The sequence below is a fragment of the Pyrus communis genome, chromosome 10 (assembly GCF_041283825.1).
Source record: "Pyrus communis isolate YQ-2024b chromosome 10, ASM4128382v1, whole genome shotgun sequence".
Taxonomy (NCBI): domain Eukaryota; kingdom Viridiplantae; phylum Streptophyta; class Magnoliopsida; order Rosales; family Rosaceae; genus Pyrus; species Pyrus communis.
The window spans coordinates 2180754-2202026 of NC_142574.1; the positions used below are offsets into that span (position 1 = coordinate 2180754).

Sequence of the window (21273 nt, forward strand, 5' to 3'; positions counted from 1 at the left end):
TTTGTAGTCCAAAAATTTGCCCACGACAATTTCTTTGAACCAGCATCCTCGGTTTTATATATTTTTCTCAAGTGATTCCCAAAGTTCCTTGGCTATTTTGCCCACATAGACATCATACAACGAATCATCTAATGCATTGAGAATATAGTTTCTGCAGAGGAAATCATTATGATTTCAGGCATCTATGGTCGTCAAAGCTTCTGCAGAAAAAATATTTCCTCCATCTGCAGTAGGCACTGTCTCGGGCAAAACTTTAGCCAAACTCAATGTTGTCAAATAAAACAACATCTTCTGCTGCCATCTTTTGAAGTCTTCACCCTTAAATTTCTCAGGCTTCTTAGAATGAGGTTTAGTTCCTGATTGTTCCATATTGTTCGAAGATAGTTGGAGAACAATTTAGAAACAAAATAACAGAAATACAGAACCAAAATATTTATACTTTATTATTCAAAAATACTTGCAATACAGAATGCAATTACACAATAATTACAAAAAAATAAAATGATACTAACTTGAATGAATTGAAGGTAGAGGCTAGCACAAAAGTTATGTCTTTCGAACAGTATTTCCGTCCCACTCTTATGCTTATGGTTCTATAACGTCTGCTCAAGCAGGATACAACTACCTAATTCTACAACCCGCACTGGATTGTAGAACTCTAACGAATTGCTTTTTGTGTTTACTCTCTGAAAATTTTGTACGGAAGACAAGGAGGAAGAAAAGTTGATTTTTTGTGGAACTGAGGACTTCAGTTATATAGGCTCTTTCATACCTCTTTAAACACCTTTTGGATGTATCTGAAGCTATACAACTCTTTCCAAAGAGTTGTGTCTATTAATCAAAACATTTTAAATTAATTTAATTAAAAATTTAATTCGAAATTAAAACTAATGAATCAGATTAATTTTAATTCCTTGGCCCCAAGTGCCCCAAGGCCCTTGTCTTGATTAATTAATATTAATTTATATTCATATTATAGTATAATCATCAAGCCTGATCCACACAATTAGTGGCCCAAGCCTCAATCCTCATTCCAAATGGTCCAACACCTAATCACTAATAAAAAGGACTTGACCTTTATAAAGGCCTTTGACAAATTGTTGTTTCCCGATGTGGGACAATGGGAGCTCAAAACTCTATAGGGTGCTTCGTCCCCTTCTTTTGATTTTTCACTCACCTCTTGGAGAATTTCGGTTTTGTTGCACCAGAACTAAATTAGTCTCAAATTTATCTCTAATCCCTAACCCAAACAACTACTTAGATATCCTTCCTCTATGCTTCACACGAGAGCTTTCTTCTACCCTCCTAATCTTCCGCCCACAAATCCTTCAATTACCTGCTACATGCTTGCTTTCAATTGAGAAGCCTTTGTTAGCCACTGTGTTTGCTACCCACCTCGAGAGCGAGTCGTCGCTCACTTATATGAAGGTGTGCGAAACCGTTTTGCAGCTGGTTTAGGCATGCGGGCTGCCTCCTTTTACGTTTTTGATGGTGTTCTTTCTTTTTGCTTTGTTGGCATAAGAAGTCTTCCCTTGCTGGTCTTCGAGTGGTGAATATGGTTGCTGGTTTTGGTTGCTTATATATATTTTGCTAAGCTTTTTAGAGGCAAATTAATGTATTCTTTGTGCATCTTTGTTTTTGTTTAGTCAGGAATTATATTTGTTCATTTGGTATTATTTTGCATCTGTGGTTTTGTTTTATGGCCCTTGTGTTTTGTTGGCGTTGACTGCGTATCAGCTGACTCGAACGATGGATTGATAAGGTACATGATGCTTTTGGCATTGGCGTCTTGTGTCAACAACGAAGTCTAATTGGTTCATCATGTACTTTGCTTAGGTTTCTTTGTCCACTTGACCTACTAGCAACCACTACTACAATATTAGCTTTAGATGTTGAATGATGGTGGCGGTTTAATAAGCCATTATGTCGGATAAAAGATATCCAACACATTATTCAATTAGTGTCGGATAACAATAAAATCCTGCCGGTTATATCCACCAATATTTTTGAATTCTTTTTTTATAAATATTTTTAACATATTCCGGCGGTTTTAGTTAATTGTGGCGGTTATAACCGACAGAAATTGATTATTTTATTATTTTAGTTTCTGGCGGTTATAACCGACAGAAATTTATTTTTAACATATTCCAGCGGTTTTTAGTTAATGATAGCGATTAGCCGGTTATAACCGACATAAATTGACTATTTTATTATTTTAATATTCAAGCGGTTATAATCGACAAAATTGACTATTTTATTATTTTAAAATATTATATTGATTAAAAATAAATAAATAAATAAACACATGGTTTAAATATTTTAACAAACACTTAAGAGTTAATGTTGTACTTCCATTAAGTATAAAATAAGATTTATCCACTAATGTAAATATTTTAAATTGAAGATCGAATTCATTCATTGCATTCTTATAGGGTCGAGGAGTGTAGCTGTAAAAAAATCATCAAAATCGGAGCTAAAATAACCGTTAAATTGTGATTTTTCGATTATAACCATCGAAAACTTTTGTTCCGTTATCTAATCTCTAAATGTTTTTTTTTTTTTGTAATTTTTTACATATGCGATCTCGAAGTGTGTCCAAACAAGTTTGACGGTTGGATCGTTGAAAAATGTTTCGTAGAATGCTTATCGCACCAAAACACTAGATTAAACAAACACTTATAGTTAACGTTATACTTTCCCATCAAGTATAAAATAAGATTTTGAGATATCCATTAGTGTAAATATTTTAAATGAAGATCTTATAGGGTCGAGGAGTGTAGCTGTAAAAAATCATCAAAATCGGAGCTAAAGTAACCGTTAAATTGTGATTTTTCGTTTATGACCGTCGAAAAATTTTGTTATGTTACTTAATATCTGAATGTTTGTTTTTTTTTATTTTTTACGTATGCGATCTCGGAGTGTGTACAAACAAGTTTGATAATTAGATCATTGAAAAAAATTTCGTAGAATGTGTATTGCGTCAAAACTGTAGATTAAATAAACACTTAAGAGTTCATGTTATACTTCCATTAAGTATAAAATAAGATTTTGAGGTATCCACTAGCGTAAATATTTTAAATTGAAGATCAAATTTATTCATTACATTCTTATAGGGTCAAGGAGTGTAGCTGTAAAAAATCATTAAAATCGGAGCTAAAATAACCGTTAAATTGTGATTTTTCGTTTATAAACATTGAAAACTTTTGTTCCGTTACCTAATATCTGAATGTTTGGTTTTTGCGATTTTTTACGTTTGCGATCTCAGAGTGTGTACAAACAAGTTGAATCGTTGAAAAATATTTCATAGAATGCATATCGCATCAAAATGGTAGATTAAGCAAACACTTAGAGTTACTGTTATACTTCCCCATTAAGTATAAAATAAGATTTTATGGTATTCACTAATGTAAATATTTTAAATTGAAGATCGAATTCATTCAATGCATTCTTATAGGATCGAGGGGTGTATCTGTAAAAAATCATCAAAATCGAAGCTAAAGTAATCGTTAAATTGTGATTTTTCGTTTATAACCTTTGAAAACTTTTATTCTGTTACCTAATCTCTGAATATTTGTTTTTTGTGATTTTTTACGTATGCGATCTCAGAGTGTGTACAAACAAGTTTGACAGTTAGATCATTGAAAAAGGCTTCATAGAATGTGTATCGTGTCAAAACGGTAGATTAAATAAACACTTAAGAGGTAATGTTATACTTCCATTAAGTATAAAATAAGATTTTGTGGTATCCACTAATGTAAATATTTTAAATTGAAGATCAAATTTATTCATTACATTCTTATAAGGTTGAGGAGTGTAACTGTAAAAAATCATTAAAATCGGAACTAAAATAACCGTTAAATTGTGATTTTTTGTTTATAACCGTCGAAAACTTTTGTTCCATTACGTAATCTCTAAATGTTTGTTTTTTATGATTTTTTACGTATGCAATCTTGGAGTGTGTACAAATAAGTTTGACAGTTGGATCGTTGAAAAGTTTCGCAGAATGCATATCGCGTCAAAACGGTATATTAAACAAACACTTAGAGTTAATATTATACTTCCGTTAAGTATAAAATAAGATTTATCCACTAGTGTAAATATTTTAAATTGAAAATCGAATTCGTTCATTGCATTCTTATAGGGTCGAGGAGTGCAGCTGTAAAAAAATCATCAAAGTCGGAGCGAAAATAACATTTAAATTGTGATTTTTCGTTTATAATCGTCGAACACTTTTGTTCCGTTACATAATCTCTAAATGTTTTTTTTGCCATTTTTAATGTATGCGATCTTGTAGTATCTAGTTCCGTTACATAAACTTTTGTTCTGTTAGATCATGGAAACTAGTTTCGTAGAATGCATACCTCTGTTAAATTTGCCTAAATTTTGAAGTGGGAAAAGCAATTTGTGCTAAATTTTTATTTATGTTTTTCATGTATTTTAGTTTGTGTGATGATATTTTCATTGTACAATTCTCTTTTTATTTTTTTATCGCATATTTTACACGGGTTATTATCTATTAAACCAAAAGAGTAAAAATTATCTATTAAACCAAACAATCATTTATTTAAAATTTAAAAATGTATTTTATTTAAATACGTATTATTTATTTATTTATTAAACCAAACAATTATTATTTTATTCTTTAAAATCGTAACAAAATTTTGGGGGGGGGGGGGATTTAAAATTTTTCCGAGGGAAATTTGGAGGGATTTTTACCGCCATTTTGTTTCTGTTGGTTATAACCGACAGTAATGATAATTTTCTATCGGTTTTTATTTTAAAAAAAAAATGTTTTTATCGGTTTTAACCAACAGTAAAGAAAAATTTCCAAAATAAAACCTCTTTATCTCTTCCTTGAGCCGGTGCTTCTCCCTTCCCCCTTTTCTCCTCTCCTCATTTCCTTCTCCTTCTCTTCTCCCCTTCTCCTTCTCGCTTCAATCACCATGGATGAACAAGGCGAAAGCTATGCAAGCCCTTGAGCATAGAGACAAGCAAAGCGCTATAAGTCCTTCCACATGCTTCCACCTATGATTTAATGTATGTTTTTGTTGGATATGAATAATTCATATTTTGGAAGATATCAATAAAGGCTCCATCTTATTGGGATTTCATAGATATTCAGGGATTTATTCGAGTAGTCCAAAATTATTTTCACAATCAATAATCGTGTTTTTTTTTCATGCTTATTAACTTGTTACCTTAATCCTTTTACCAGGATGCAAAAGATCTAGTTGACTCTGATGCAAGCATATGAAACTGACACCTAAGAGTTTATCACCTCTGTCATCTTTTTCTGCGATCCCTAACAGCTTTGCCGTGTTTTTTCAGGCTGAGGAAGAGGATGATGCCAACACAGATGATGCGGAAGATGACTCTGATGCGGAATCTAAACTGGACTCAACTGAAGAGAATGTCAAGGAGTCTAAGAAACATGTAGGCTTCTTTCCTTTTGCGGTTACTCAACTAATACTACTAATCTATTTACTGATCTTTGTACCTTGTGCTTTGTATATTCAGGATGCATTGTAGGAAGGGAAGCATATAGAGAAGCTTTGGTGGAGTGCGCCATTTTTTCTCCTTATTTTTTAGCTGTAGAAATGTTAAGAGGGAAGAGATACTGCTAAATGTTGTTGATGTCGTTGTCGGTTTTATCCGACAGAGAATTCTCTTACTTATTATTAATATATTCCTTGTCGGTTATAGCCGACACAAGTTCTGTTAATTTTATATATTTTATGTCGGTTTTATCTGACAAAGAATGCTCTTATTTATTCATTATTAATTTATTCTCTGTAGGTTATATCTGACACAATTTATGTCGGTTTTAAAGTATTTTCTGTCGGATTTTGCTTAATATCCGATAGTAATCCATGTTTCTTGTCGATTATCATAGCGACACTAATAAATGGTTTCATAGTAGTGAACTTTTCTTTAAGAGTGCATTTGTTACCCCTCTTTATGAGGGACTGGCTTAATTAGGATTGTAATCCAACGTTTGGTATGGTCTTGGACTAGAATAAATAAGACTCACCTCGATTAAAAGGCGCTCTGAGCTTCGCTAAACCCTGTTATCTAGTCCCAAACTTTTGCTTGGTATTAAGTGGGACTAAAAAGGAAACGAGCCCGACATCCAGTCCTAAGCTTTCGCTTACTAAACCTTGGCATCCAATCCCCGGGCTTTGCCTTCTTGTTCTTCAGCGTTGTTACCATGGCCAGGCCATTGACAGTGCTTGGCCCGAGCCTGGAGGACAACTATAGCTCACAGCCGACACAACGTCGTTGTCGGCTAAAATCGGCGTGTTGATAGAGGTCATGGTGACGCTACCATCGCTGGACATTACTACCAAGAAGCGAATCAAGTGGTTGGCAATGAAGAAGGTTAGGGAGAATTTGTAATGCAGTCGTCTGCCATCATGGATGGCAGCAAGCAAGTGGTGCCGATGGATATCTCGGACCCGTGGTTTAAGAAGTTTCAGGAGAGGGATAAGCGCGATCCCGAGTATTTGAAGGGCTTCACTTTGTAATTTTGTAAGCTCTACTCAGTTTTTTTTTTGGTTTTTGTTTTCGAAAAGTTGAATTTTATAGTTTGTAATTGTAATGTGTTTTTATGAAAATTACTATTTTATTTGGGAGTTTTTGCTCAATCCAATTCCAATGTAGAAAAATTAATTATTTGGTTGCGATAAGATCAAAGGAGAAAATTAATTAGGTTTTTAAAACACTTCACAATTTTTACACTGATTAGTCCAATCTAAGTAAATGCAGTTTAGCCCTTGAAATTAGTTTATTTTGAGATAATTCGGTGCGACAAACACACTCTAAGTTTGTCACTTGTAACATTTTTTTTCTATGAATGAAGTTTATGTTTGACCAAAAAAATAAATAAATTGGGGAATTGTCAACATTGGCCTTGATGATGTTTTTATATTATTTAAATATATAAAGTGTCTCACCACAAATTAAAGATAAACTAATCTTACTTATCATATAGCTCTGATACTGCATGAGACTACAACGTACATTTAACCTTTAAATAAAACAGTAAAGCAAAACAGAGTCGATGACCCACAAAATCCATCTATAAGAATTCGACTCCAATTGAAGTTGCTCATGGTCGCCGAACCGACCCTTGGGTTTTGGCCTTGATTATGTTCGTTGGTCGTGGTGGCGTTTGACAACACATGCAGTACTTTCTGCTTAACGCCAAATTGAAAGGCATCGAGATAGTGAGGGAAGGCCTTCATCTACACGTATTGAGGTCTATATATACGGTATTTTTACTATATCAAAAAAAACTTTTTAACCAAAATAGTCCCTGAAATTTTCATAACACATAACTTTGGTCCATAAGATTTAAAATCAATAGAAGTGGTCATTGAGATTGTCCACCATCCATTATTTTTGTCCTTCATTTAAAAAACTCTGTTAAGTGGTCCTCACCTTTTTAATGAAATGATCAAAATGATGGATGATAGACTATCTCAGGAACCAAAGTTATGTGTTATGCAAATTTTAAGGACCAAAATTATGTGTTTGTAAATCTCAGGGACCAAAGTTATGTGTTATACTCTCAACTTAATGGAGTTTTTTAATGGAATAACCAAAATAATGAATGGTGGACAATCTCAGGAACCACTTCTATTGATTTTAAATCTTAAGGATCAAAGTTAGGTATTATGCAAATCTCATAGACCATTTTTGACTAAAAAGTTAAAAAAAAAATAACAACAACAACAAAACCAAGTAAGTAAATTGCACCCAAAAAAAGGCAAAGCCAGGGCAGACGTCATGGACCAAACCAAACAATGCACTACCGTCGTCATTATCATCATCGTGTACTTGTGCTCATGAACGACATTGAGCTATCAAAACCAAATCAAAACCAAAGTTGTCGTTTTCAAAAAAGAAACAATCATTTTGATTTTGTTTTTGTTTTTGTTTTTTTGACACAAATAAAGTCATATTAGTCTTCACTAATGTAAAAAAAAGAAGAAGTGAAGTGTGTATATATATACCATATATCATATATATATATATATATACATACTTTTTTTTAATGTAGGATTCAATATGGTCACCCACAACTAGGTATCATTATTCAGTAAATACAAATCTATATGTCGCTCTCGCATGTATTCCCATGATCGAATGTGCGACATTTTAACTAACCACAAGTATATATAATTTTATAGCTTAAAATATTTACACTCCTAGCTAAATGCAAAGCATTTGGTCCACTGATTACATATTAAATTATAATTAGCAACGCGTACTCGGTACTCCCGAGTGTCGGCAACTCCAAAGGTCAACATTGCCATTTAGTGATTATTAATAAAAATAATAATTATAAAGATAAATTAAGTTCTCATTTTTATTATGATTAATTGAAACCGTATTTTATTTATTTTTATCAACATTTTTTTTATCTTTATCTACATCATTATTTGAATATTAAATTAATTTTAAAAATGAAAAACTTATTTAATCAATTATAAATAATTCTTTTAGAATTTTACATATATTTCTATTTTTAATTTGTATATTTTCAATTCTTTTTGTACCCATCTTTTTTAAGAAATTAAGTTACCTATAATTTTAATCATGACATATATCCACATACTTTTTTTTTGTACCCACATTTTAAATTTCTACCGATATTCTTTTAGTTTTTAATTCGCACCCATGTGTTTCTAATTTTTATGCCCATATTTTTTTAAAAAATTTTGATTTGTACCCATAATTTAAATTTTGATATGTACCCATATATATTTTTTTATTTTATGAATGTATCCATATTAATACATGTATTTATTTTTATGTTTAAAATATATTAATAATTATTTTTTAAAAATATGAACAATTACGTGGGTACATTAATTTTTTTTACTATAACTATGTGAAGAACAATATTACTCTATTATTGATTTTTAAATAATTATTATATTTCAAAATACTATTTGAATTCGTTTAAATTTCATAATATGTGAGTTATATAGAATTCATAAATGCGGGAGTTAAATTCCCTAGATGGTGCAACATTTAAATGTTGAACTTCGATCAAAATATTTGAATAAAGTAAATTTCTTTTGAACAAACGATATTATATACACTAAGGGAGAGAGGATGTGCTTACCCTCACATTTGGCTAGCAATAATGTGGTTCAAATTCATCTTTGGCGACAATCAAACTTATGACCTTTCACTTACAAGTGAAGAGGAATACCACTAGACCCGTAATATTAAGTGGTTGAGTAATAAAATTTTAATTAATCTAACTTTTTTTGTGGAGCATCAGCTGGATATATATCATCAATAATTGAGTCCATGAGAGGCATGCATGGTTCAGTTTGATCCTTTCACTTTCAACTTTCAATATCTTAAAGGGTTCTGTTTCTGTTAAGGATATCGGATATCAAACAATAAGTTAGCAAATAAATGGGGTAGCTGTAAGAGAAGCATCCAAATAACCCACTTGACCTAATTGTTTAATTCATTTGGAGCAAAGCATGCATATGGCAATATGCAGTCAGCCTCTAGAAGAAACACTGTGCACATGTGACACCCTTCATCATACACATGGATATGCTTTGGAAATATACATATATATCTCTGTAAATTTAATTCCCTGTTGCCAATTTGTCGTGCCATGGATTCTAATTTACACACATGCATTCTTGCCTGCCTGGGCATACTCCCTCTTTCTCTTTGTGGTCGAGGAAAGTGATTTTCACATACTTATTTTTTTTCGTGACTTTTTAGTTTATTTTTGACATTTGAATAGAATAAAGCAAAATATATATATATATACACATACATACAAAAATCATTTCCCATGATCTAGTGTTTGATGATGTAATATTATTCTTTGTATAAAGTATTGTGATGAGTGACACTACCAGTATGTATATGCAACTCAACCATTTTTGGACCAAATAATTAGTAGTAGTGTACTGTATGAAAATGCTTTTAAAATAACTAAAAGCAGTTTCAGATCATCAAAAGCACTTCTAATTATTTTTGACAAAAAAAGTTAGATGTTCCTTGATAGTGGGCAACTTACATGTTTATTAAAAAAAAATGCAATGTACTTCTAATAGAAGAACTTTCAAGAAAAATACTTATAAACATAAGTGTTTTCTAAAGAATCAATTCCAAACCAGCAATTAATATCGCTATAGTATCTAGGGTTGTTTTCAATGACATTTCGTCTTATTTTCAATCGACCCATTTTGTTTAACTTAGTTAATATCATGGAATTAGAAGCACATATTAATTAGTTCCTCAATCTTTTTCATGGAATCCTGCATTGTTAAGTATAAGACATTCGACGGGTTGAAATATGAAGATGCATGATTAAGATGTTGTAAAAGTGTGCCAGGAAAAACAAATGTTATAATATTATTCATGTTTATCATTATTAGTATTAGCTGTTGGAACATCACAATATTGCACAACTCAATCGGCAAAGTCCCGTTGGTTGCAGAAGATCGATCTAGTTGACCCCCAAAAAACTCATCTAATTTTGAATTTGGATACAGGACTTAATACTATCACTATCTAACGTGCTCCTTAGACATTACAGGTACTATTGTAAATGGATTAGATGATCTTTGATCCATATTCGGATTCATTTATATTCAAATTAACATATTTGATACCTATTCGGATCATCCGATCTGACTTGTCGATCCAGATCGAATTGGATTATTATCGGATTTAATTTAAGACCTAGAAAAGATTACAATATCATTAGTAACCTCATTTTTTTGTTATATTATTTCTCTTTTTTTTATTTAAAAGTTTTATGTTGAATAATAAGAAAATAAGATATAAGTGTATTTTTATTTCATAAAAAACTTAAACTACTCTTACACAAAAGTATAAACAATATAAAATTTAAATAATATGTTATACTAAGTCTGATCGGTCAACCTCGATCCATATCAGGATCCATTTGTAATCAGACTATCAAATTCTGATCTTATTCAGATAATCATATTGGAAGTAGCGATTCATATTCTTTTAATTACATCGTATTCAGATCATATCTAGATCAAAATCTAATCCATTAGTTACAAAATGTTCTAAATTTCTATATTTATGAATCTAAACAAGTGAATTGGTTCATGTCAATTTATAAATTATGAACTTTTGTCCAAATTCTAAGGTTATTTCCCTCATACTGTGACATCCCGTCCCGGGATTATTAAACGCACGTGTGAAATTACCTTTTTGCCCTTAGGTTGTTTTGTCACGTTGTGGGTTGTTTTGTGTGGTGTGGCATGTGTTGGACCACACACACACACACTCACACACACAGCCACTCTTCCCCTCCCTCTGTCTCTCTCCCCCGTGCCTCTCTCTTCCTTCCCGTTATCACCATACGTACGGACAAACACCAAAACCACCCAAACCATCACGGATCGAGGAAACCAAGGACACCATTCAACTCGTGAGGACAAGGGGAGCACGACCATAGCATTTTCAGGTAAGAACTTCGACGTTTTCACGTCGATATCGCGAGGTCCGTTTTGAGCACTGTTCATGCAACATTAATTTACTTAGTTTTTGGACATTTGAAGCTTGTAGGTGTGTTGGTGAGGTCCTAAGGAGCGTCGGAGTAGCTCGTTGGACGAATTTGGACGTCGGGAAGGCCTAGTTCGAAGTTGGCCGGTTTTTGAGTTTTGAGACAGGTATGATCGCGTAACTTTTAGCCTTTAAAAGTGGTCCATCGTGATTCTACTAGTTTAGGGCTTTCTTTTGGTCCAAGAATCATAGAAAACGGTTGAGAAACGAAGGAGAATAGTTAGTTTAAAGTTTTTCCCAGTTTCCGGCGACCGGAGTCCGGCGAGGGTAGGCCGGAGAAGAAAGGGGAATATTCCGTCAAGTTTGACGGAATATTCCTAACGGCAGTGACGGTATCCGGTTAGATTTGACGGAATATTCCGTCAGTTTAACGGAATATTCCTGACGGCGTCTGTTGACACCGTCAGTGTGCCTGGCACGTGGCCGCGCGTGGGGGGCGCGTAGGTCCGTGCCTGTGCTGGCGCGTGGGGGCGCGTGCGGGGTCCAAAAATTTTTCTAAAAATATGGTTGTGACCCTGAGGTTGTGTAGAGCACGTGGGTATATTCATTTGTCCATTTTGAGCAATGTATGAGAAGTTATTACGAGAAACGGGTTATGTGCTTTAAAGTTAACGTTTTTATAGTTGTTTCTCATTTAGGTGACACGTACCCAGAGGACGAGCGTGCACACGCGAGGCAGGGGGGCTACGACCCTTCTACATACCAGTGAGTGGGCTTTTGTTTTCCGTATATACCTATATACATTTATATTCCCAGAAATTGATTTAAAAAGGGTTATTTGCCTTATGCCATGCATATTATTATTATCGTTTATGCATCATCACATTTATTAGTAGTGGCATGCATATACATATTTATATGTGGGTGCTGTGGAGGCATAGGTAAGTGCCAGGTAAGCGTTAATTAACGATTGCATTAATTAGTGGTTAAAGATGCTTAGAGAGCTCATAACCTGCACCCCCGGTGTTAGTGCTCCCGCCCAGAGTAGGGCACAGTCCTTCACGTGTTGTTCACCTCCCGCACCATACGCTCAGCTTGGATCCAAGCTAGGAGCATAGGCCTGTCGTACAGACCACAATAGGTGGTTCCGACTCGTAGGTGACCCGCGATTATTCGCACAGCCTTCACGTGATCGTAGCACTAGAGCGTATATATATGTTACACCCAGGCTTGTCGTACAGACCACTTTAGGTGGTTCCGACTCGTGGGCAGGTTTAGATATTGAGATTGAGATTTGAGCTCTAGATGCAGCCGTACAGGTCACGTTAGGTGACTCCGGCTGCCGGATTATATGATATTGATATGGTTATACCTGGGCACATGCATATCACTTTGAGATTGTGGCATGGCATATTTTGAGCATGATTGGTATACCCTTGAGCATGTTTTGCATGTTTACACATACGTATATATGTTTATTTTCTGGGAAGTATACAGGTTTTACGGCGAGGGGTTAGAAAGTATTTTGTAAATGGTTTTAGAAAGAATTGTTTTTGCCCACTCACGCTTTTGTTTTGCGCCCCTCCAGGTTCTAGTTGCTTAGCCGTTGCGGTGGTTTCCCTTGTGAGCTTTTCGACGTTCTGACAGACACTCCACATCGTAGGGTCGCCTTCGGGCGTACTATTGTTGTCGTTTTATTTGGACTGCTATAGACCTGCTCTGAATTTGTATCGCATTAACTAGCACTCATTTTAGTACTTGTATGCTAGTTTTTAATTATTCGTACTTTTATATTACTACTTACTAGCTTCCGCACGTGCACATGGCTACGTCACCTTTGTGCGACGGCCAGCACGCTCCGATCTCGGTCGGAGTGTGTCAGTTTGGTATCAGAGCCTAGGTTTGGCAGTCCTGTGTCCTTGTGAGTATTCTAATAATTTTGGTGTCTTCTGTCAGAACTATGCCGCCTCGTCGGGAACCCCGTCGCTCTTCTGAGCCTATGTTCCCCGATATTACTCAGTTGGGGGAAGCTTTTGCTACAGCCCTTCAGGCAGTGATGCGCCCTCCCCAGATGACTCCTCTGGAGACCATGTACAATCTGAAGTTGGATAAGTTTAAGGGCAGTGAGGGACCCGAGAGCGCAGAGCGCTGGCTAGAACACATAGAGAAGACTTTCCGGGTGCTACATAATCAGGGGAACTTGCCTATGGAGAGGTGGGTCGAGACGACCGCTTGGTTTCTGGATACGGAGTCGGCAGCTTGGTGGGAGCAGGAGCTTCGTAGGTTGACTCCGGATCAGAGGATTGATTGGAACGTGTTTACGGGGTTGTTTAGGAGAAGATATGTACCCCCTGAGTACATTGACCGCAAGAAGCAGGAGTTTTCCGAACTGAAACAGCGGAAGATGTCAGCGAATGAGTACTACCGTAAGTTTACGGACTTGTCCCGTTATCACCCTGATGTCGCTGGTAATCCGGCGGAGATGCTCCGTCTTTTCCGTCTGGGCACCAGGAAGAAGTGGCGTTCTATGGCGTCTACGGTCCACAGCGAGACTTATCGGGACTTCTATGAGATACTGTTGAGGATCGAGGATTCCGAGAATATGTCGAGCGATACTGATGAAGAGAAGGACGGCAACCAGAAGAAAGATGACAAAGGCAAGGGTCAGGCATCGCTCGGGGCCCGTCAGACTCAGAGCTTCAAGAGAGGTGGAGCTAGTTCTAGTTCTTCGAGTGGTGGCTTCAGTGCCACTGGGCAGGGTCGTGGGGGTAGATTTTCTGGTGGCGCTAGAGGCCAGAGGCAGGGCGATGGTGGGCGAGGCAGAGCCCCTATTTGCCGCAGGTGTAACAACCGACATTTCGGTGAGTGTAGACGTGGTAGCAACGGTTGTTTCACATGTGGACAGGTGGGACATAGAGCGGCAAATTGTCCCCAGGGTCAGCAGCAGCAGAAACCACAGCAGACCTTTATGCCACCGCCTGCACCACTCCAGCAGATCCAGGGTCCTAGTAGTTACAGCCAGACGGGTCGAGGTGGTGCTTACCACTATCAGGGTGATGCTGTCCCTTATGCTCCGGGGCAGTATCAGTACCCTCAGGATCCCTATTCCCAGGGTGGCTATCCCCAGTATTCGGGCGGCTATGTGCCGTATCCTCCAGCCCCAGCGGGTGGTTCACAGTGGTATCAGGGAGGACAGTATCAGCAGGGGGAGATTGCCACTAGCAGTGCAGGATCTTCGAGACAGTCGGGCCAGCCCAGTCAGGGGCGTGGTGCTCAGGGACGCGGTGTTCAGGCGAGCCGAGGCCGCGGTGGGCGTCAGCAGGGACAGGGGCGTCTTCACAATATTTCTCTGCAGGACGCTCAGAACAACCCAGACTTGATTATGGGTACGTTGAACATTCTTGGTTGTTTTGCTAGAGTCTTAATTGATTGTGGAGCTACACATTCCGTAATTTCTCATACATTTGCTCAAGCGACGCAACCTCGCCCCACACCCCTAGGGTATGATTTAGAGTTGGTTATGCCTAGGGGAGAGAGTTGCGTTGTAGATTGTGTGTACCCGGGGTGTCCAGTGATCGTAGAGGGTGTTGCTTTGTCAGCCGATCTTATCCCGTTAGATATTGTGGACTTTGATGTGATTCTGGGCACGGATTGGTTGCACTTCTATCGTGTCAACATTGACTGTTATGGAAAAGTGGTTACGTTTCACCGACCTGGACTACCTGTGGTTACCTTCGTGGGTGAGCAGAGTGGGGTGAAATATGGCGTTATTTCGGCGCTACGAGCGAAAAAGTTGTTAACTAAGGGTTGTCAGGGGTATCTGGCTCATGTGGTGCTGGATGAGGTTGTTACTAGCAGAATAGAGGATGTGAGAGTGGTCAAACACTTCCCTGATGTATTTCCTGAGGATTTACCTGGGTTACCCCCAGATCGAGACGTAGAGTTCACCATTGAGTTGATTCCAGGTACCAATCCTATTTCTTTAACTCCTTATCGTATGGCTCCTGCGGAGTTAAGGGAATTGAAAGTTCAGCTGCAAGAGTTAGTATATAAAGGATTTATCCAGCCTAGTACTTCGCCTTGGGGTGCTCCAGTGTTGTTTGTGAGAAAGAAGGATGGAACTTTGAGACTGTGCATCGACTACAGGCAACTCAATCGGGTGACGATTAAAAACCGTTATCCATTGCCTCGTATCGATGATTTGTTCGATCAGCTGAGAGGTGCTTGCGTGTTCTCTAAGATAGACTTGAGGTCTGGTTACTATCAGCTGAAGATCAGTAGGGATGATGTCCCTAAGACGGCGTTCAGGACTCGTTACGGTCATTACGAGTTTCTGGTTATGCCATTTGGGTTGACGAATGCACCAACCGCCTTTATGGATTTGATGAACCGAATATTCCAGCCTTACTTGGATAGATTCGTCATTGTCTTCATTGACGATATTCTGGTGTATTCTAAGTCGAAATCGGAGCATGTTCGACATCTTACTTTGGTGTTGAAAAGGTTGAGGGAACACCAGTTATATGCTAAGTTTAGCAAGTGCCAGTTCTGGTTAGACCAAGTTGCGTTCTTGGGGCACGTCATTTCTGCTCAGGGTATTTTGGTTGACCCTCAGAAGGTTGCAGCGGTAGAGAGTTGGGAGCAACCGAGAACCGTCACCGAGGTGAGAAGTTTCCTTGGTTTGGCAGGGTATTATCGGAGATTCGTTAAGGATTTTTCGGTGATTGCCTTACCACTGACGAGGTTAACGAGGAAGGATGTCAAATTCGAGTGGGATGATAAGTGTGAGCAGAGTTTCCAACGGTTGAAGCATTATCTCACTCATGCACCCGTTTTGGCACTCCCAGACGATAGTGGTGATTTCGAGGTTTACAGCGATGCTTCCTTGAATGGTTTGGGATGTGTATTGATGCGGCATGGTAGGGTGATTGCTTATGCTTCGCGGCAGTTGAAACCTCATGAGAGGAATTACCCTACACATGATTTGGAGTTGGCTGCTATCATTTTTGCGTTAAAGTTGTGGAGGCACTATCTTTACGGAGAAAAGTGCAGGATCTTTACGGATCACAAGAGTCTCCAGTATCTCTTTACTCAGAAGGAACTCAATCTTCGTCAGCGGAGGTGGTTGGAGTTGCTCAGCGATTACGATTGCACGATTGATTATCATCCTGGTCGTGCGAACGTAGTGGCTGATGCACTTAGCAGGAAGTCACAGGGCCGTATTAATGCGTTGTACGCTAGTCGTGCTCCTCTTTTGGTGGACTTGCGTACTACGGGGGTAAGGCTAGAAGCCGAAGATCGAGATGTGGCATTACTTGCTAATTTCCAAGTTAGGCCGATACTTGTTGATCGGGTGCTTGAAGCCCAAGTAACTGATCAGGAGACTCAAGAACTTATTCAAGCTCGAGAGCAAGGAAGGAGGCGAGACCTCAGAGTTCGGGATTCGGATGGCATGTTGATGCTAGAAGGTAGAATGTTCGTGCCTAAGAGTGTGGAGTTGAAGAAAGAAATTCTCGATGAAGCACATATCTCGGCTTATGCCATGCACCCAGGAGCTACTAAAATGTATCATACCATTCGACCGTTTTATTATTGGCCAGGTATGAAGAGGGAGATAGCCGAGTATGTGAGCAGGTGTGCTGTTTGTCAGCAAGTTAAAGCAGAAAGGAAGAAGCCGTTTGGGTTGTTGCAGCCGCTTCCCGTTCCAGAATGGAAATGGGAAAATATCACCATGGATTTTGTGTACAAGCTCCCGCGTACACATAATGGCTTTGACGGCATTTGGGTGATCGTCGATCGACTCACTAAGTCGGCTCATTTTATTCCTGTGAGAGAGAAGTATTCTCTGAGCCGTTTAGTGGAGTTGTTCATTTCGAAGGTTGTAAAGTACCACGGTGTTCCAGTGAGTATTGTCTCGGATCGTGATCCACGATTCACATCGAAGTTTTGGGTAGCTTTCCAGGAAGCTTTGGGCACGAGATTACTTTATAGTACGGCATATCATCCACAGACCGACGGGCAGTCAGAGAGAACTATTCAGACCTTGGAGGATATGCTGCGAGCTTCGGTGTTGCAGTTTGGTGACGCTTGGCACCAAAGATTGGATTTGATGGAATTTGCTTACAACAACAGTTTTCATTCGAGCATTGGCATGGCGCCATTTGAGGCCTTGTATGGTAGAGCTTGTCGCACACCGTTGTGTTGGTCAGAGGTTGGCGAAAGAGTTTTAGTGGGTCCAGAGATTGTCGAGGAGACTACTCAGAATGTTCAGGTGATTAAGTCTAACCTGAAAGCAGCTCAGGACAGGCAGAAGAGTCTAGCGGATCGGCGTGCTACGGACAGAACATATGAGGTCGGAGATTGGGTATTTCTAAAGCTTTCACCGTGGAGAGGTGTTGTGCGGTTCGGAAAGAAAGGGAAGTTGAGTCCCAGGTACATCGGACCATACGTGGTCACAGAACGAGTTGGCGAGGTAGCTTACAGGTTGGAGTTGCCCCCGGAGTTGGCTAGAGTGCATAATGTTTTTCACGTGTCTATGCTCCGACACTATGTTGCTGATCCATCTCACGTGATACCTCCTCAACCGCTTGAGATTAACCCAGATTTGACGTACGATGAGGAACCGGTGACGATCATTGATTGGAAAGAGAAGGTTTTGAGGAACAAGACAGTGAATTTGGTGAAGGTTTTGTGGAGGAACCATTCAGTCGAAGAAGCTACGTGGGAGACAGAGAATCGGATGAGGGATTTGTACCCTCGATTGTTCTTTGACTACTAGGGGGTTGCTGCGTTGTTGTTTTGAATTTCGGGACGAAAGTCTATTAAGGTGGGAAGGTTGTGACATCCCGTCCCGGGATTATTAAACGCACGTGTGAAATTACCTTTTTGCCCTTAGGTTGTTTTGTCACGTTGTGGGTTGTTTTGTGTGGTGTGGCATGTGTTGGACCACACACACACACACTCACACACACAGCCACTCTTCCCCTCCCTCTGTCTCTCTCCCCCGTGCCTCTCTCTTCCTTCCCGTTATCACCATACGTACGGACAAACACCAAAACCACCCAAACCATCACGGATCGAGGAAACCAAGGACACCATTCAACTCGTGAGGACAAGGGGAGCACGACCATAGCATTTTCAGGTAAGAACTTCGACGTTTTCACGTCGATATCGCGAGGTCCGTTTTGAGCACTGTTCATGCAACATTAATTTACTTAGTTTTTGGACATTTGAAGCTTGTAGGTGTGTTGGTGAGGTCCTAAGGAGCGTCGGAGTAGCTCGTTGGACGAATTTGGACGTCGGGAAGGCCTAGTTCGAAGTTGGCCGGTTTTTGAGTTTTGAGACAGGTATGATCGCGTAACTTTTAGCCTTTAAAAGTGGTCCATCGTGATTCTACTAGTTTAGGGCTTTCTTTTGGTCCAAGAATCATAGAAAACGGTTGAGAAACGAAGGAGAATAGTTAGTTTAAAGTTTTTCCCAGTTTCCGGCGACCGGAGTCCGGCGAGGGTAGGCCGGAGAAGAAAGGGGAATATTCCGTCAAGTTTGACGGAATATTCCTAACGGCAGTGACGGTATCCGGTTAGATTTGACGGAATATTCCGTCAGTTTAACGGAATATTCCTGACGGCGTCTGTTGACACCGTCAGTGTGCCTGGCACGTGGCCGCGCGTGGGGGGCGCGTAGGTCCGTGCCTGTGCTGGCGCGTGGGGGCGCGTGCGGGGTCCAAAAATTTTTCTAAAAATATGGTTGTGACCCTGAGGTTGTGTAGAGCACGTGGGTATATTCATTTGTCCATTTTGAGCAATGTATGAGAAGTTATTACGAGAAACGGGTTATGTGCTTTAAAGTTAACGTTTTTATAGTTGTTTCGCATTTAGGTGACACGTACCCAGAGGACGAGCGTGCACACGCGAGGCAGGGGGGCTACGACCCTTCTACATACCAGTGAGTGGGCTTTTGTTTTCCGTATATACCTATATACATTTATATTCCCAGAAATTGATTTAAAAAGGGTTATTTGCCTTATGCCATGCATATTATTATTATCGTTTATGCATCATCACATTTATTAGTAGTGGCATGCATATACATATTTATATGTGGGTGCTGTGGAGGCATAGGTAAGTGCCAGGTAAGCGTTAATTAACGATTGCATTAATTAGTGGTTAAAGATGCTTAGAGAGCTCATAACCTGCACCCCCGGTGTTAGTGCTCCCGCCCAGAGTAGGGCACAGTCCTTCACGTGTTGTTCACCTCCCGCACCATACGCTCAGCTTGGATCCAAGCTAGGTGCATAGGCCTGTCGTACAGACCACAATAGGTGGTTCCGACTCGTAGGTGACCCGCGATTATTCGCATAGCCTTCACGTGATCGTAGCACTAGAGCGTATATATATGTTACACCCAGGCTTGTCGTACAGACCACTTTAGGTGGTTCCGACTCGTGGGCAGGTTTAGATATTGAGATTGAGATTTGAGCTCTAGATGCAGCCGTACAGGTCACGTTAGGTGACTCCGGCTGCCGGATTATATGATATTGATATGGTTATACCTGGGCACATGCATATCACTTTGAGATTGTGGCATGGCATATTTTGAGCATGATTGGTATACCCTTGAGCATGTTTTGCATGTTTACACATACGTATATATGTTTATTTTCTGGGAAGTATACAGGTTTTACGGCGAGGGGTTAGAAAGTATTTTGTAAATGGTTTTAGAAAGAATTGTTTTTGCCCACTCACGCTTTTGTTTTGCGCCCCTCCAGGTTCTAGTTGCTTAGCCGTTGCGGTGGTTTCCCTTGTGAGCTTTTCGGCGTTCTGACAGACACTCCACATCGTAGGGTCGCCTTCGGGCGTACTATTGTTGTCGTTTTATTTGGACTGCTATAGACCTGCTCTGAATTTGTATCGCACTAACTAGCACTCATTTTAGTACTTGTATGCTAGTTTTTAATTATTCGTACTTTTATATTACTACTTACTAGCTTCCGCACGTGCACATGGCTACGTCACCTTTGTGCGACGGCCAGCACGCTCCGATCTCGGTCGGAGTGTGTCACATACCCTCATTCAAGAATAGGGTTACCGTTTTTATTGGTCTTCTTATGGGATATATTGTTTTTCTTTTATGGGAAATTCACTTTTTATATAAGATAAATATATAAAAAAAAATTGCTATGGTATGTGAACTTGTTTTTCTTTATTAACCTATTGGTACAAAGGAAAAAGTTCGAGAATGGAATTTACAGAAGAAAGAGGGCGAACCAACTAGGCAAATACATAAAATTCCATCTGTTAGAGATATACTTGCAAAAAATTAATTTGTATAAATTAATGGCACACCAACAATTAAACAAAAAGAGGCGTAAAGAGACAAAGGGAGTGGCTACTTATATTTCTTTCTTCCGATTTGGAAATTGGGATTTTCTGTTATCACTGTGACCCAACACCAATTGATATCACGTCAAATATATACTTAATACAAATTATACAATTTGATCAAATTCCTAACTACTACTACAAAAATAAATTTTATTTTTAAAAAACAACCAGTTGGTGGTTTCGTCTTGACAGTCTATTGTGTTGGGAGTTGAGAAGACTTATCGAGATATTTCAGCCTTCCTGACCACCATAGTGCGATTCACCAACGTCAAGAAACGAACTCAAAAGATGCCGTGTAAAATATGAACCTAAAATTTGTGCCCAACCACTGTGCCACCTCGTAGTGGTTGCCTAACTACTTCAA

At 38.8% G+C, this 21273-nt stretch overlaps 2 long non-coding RNA genes across 2 annotated transcripts; both read left to right on the plus strand.

The window, feature by feature from the left end:
- Positions 1 to 4876: 4876 nt before the first annotated feature.
- LOC148693349 (uncharacterized) lies at positions 4877 to 5823 on the plus strand. Its single transcript, XR_015952714.1, has 3 exons — positions 4877 to 5037; positions 5329 to 5433; positions 5518 to 5823. It is a non-coding gene; the product is annotated as an uncharacterized LOC148693349 (long non-coding RNA).
- A 13232-nt stretch (positions 5824 to 19055) lies between these two features.
- LOC148693350 (uncharacterized) lies at positions 19056 to 20481 on the plus strand. The gene is made up of 2 exons (XR_015951866.1): positions 19056 to 19470; positions 20294 to 20481. It is a non-coding gene; the product is annotated as an uncharacterized LOC148693350 (long non-coding RNA).
- Positions 20482 to 21273: the final 792 nt, after the last annotated feature.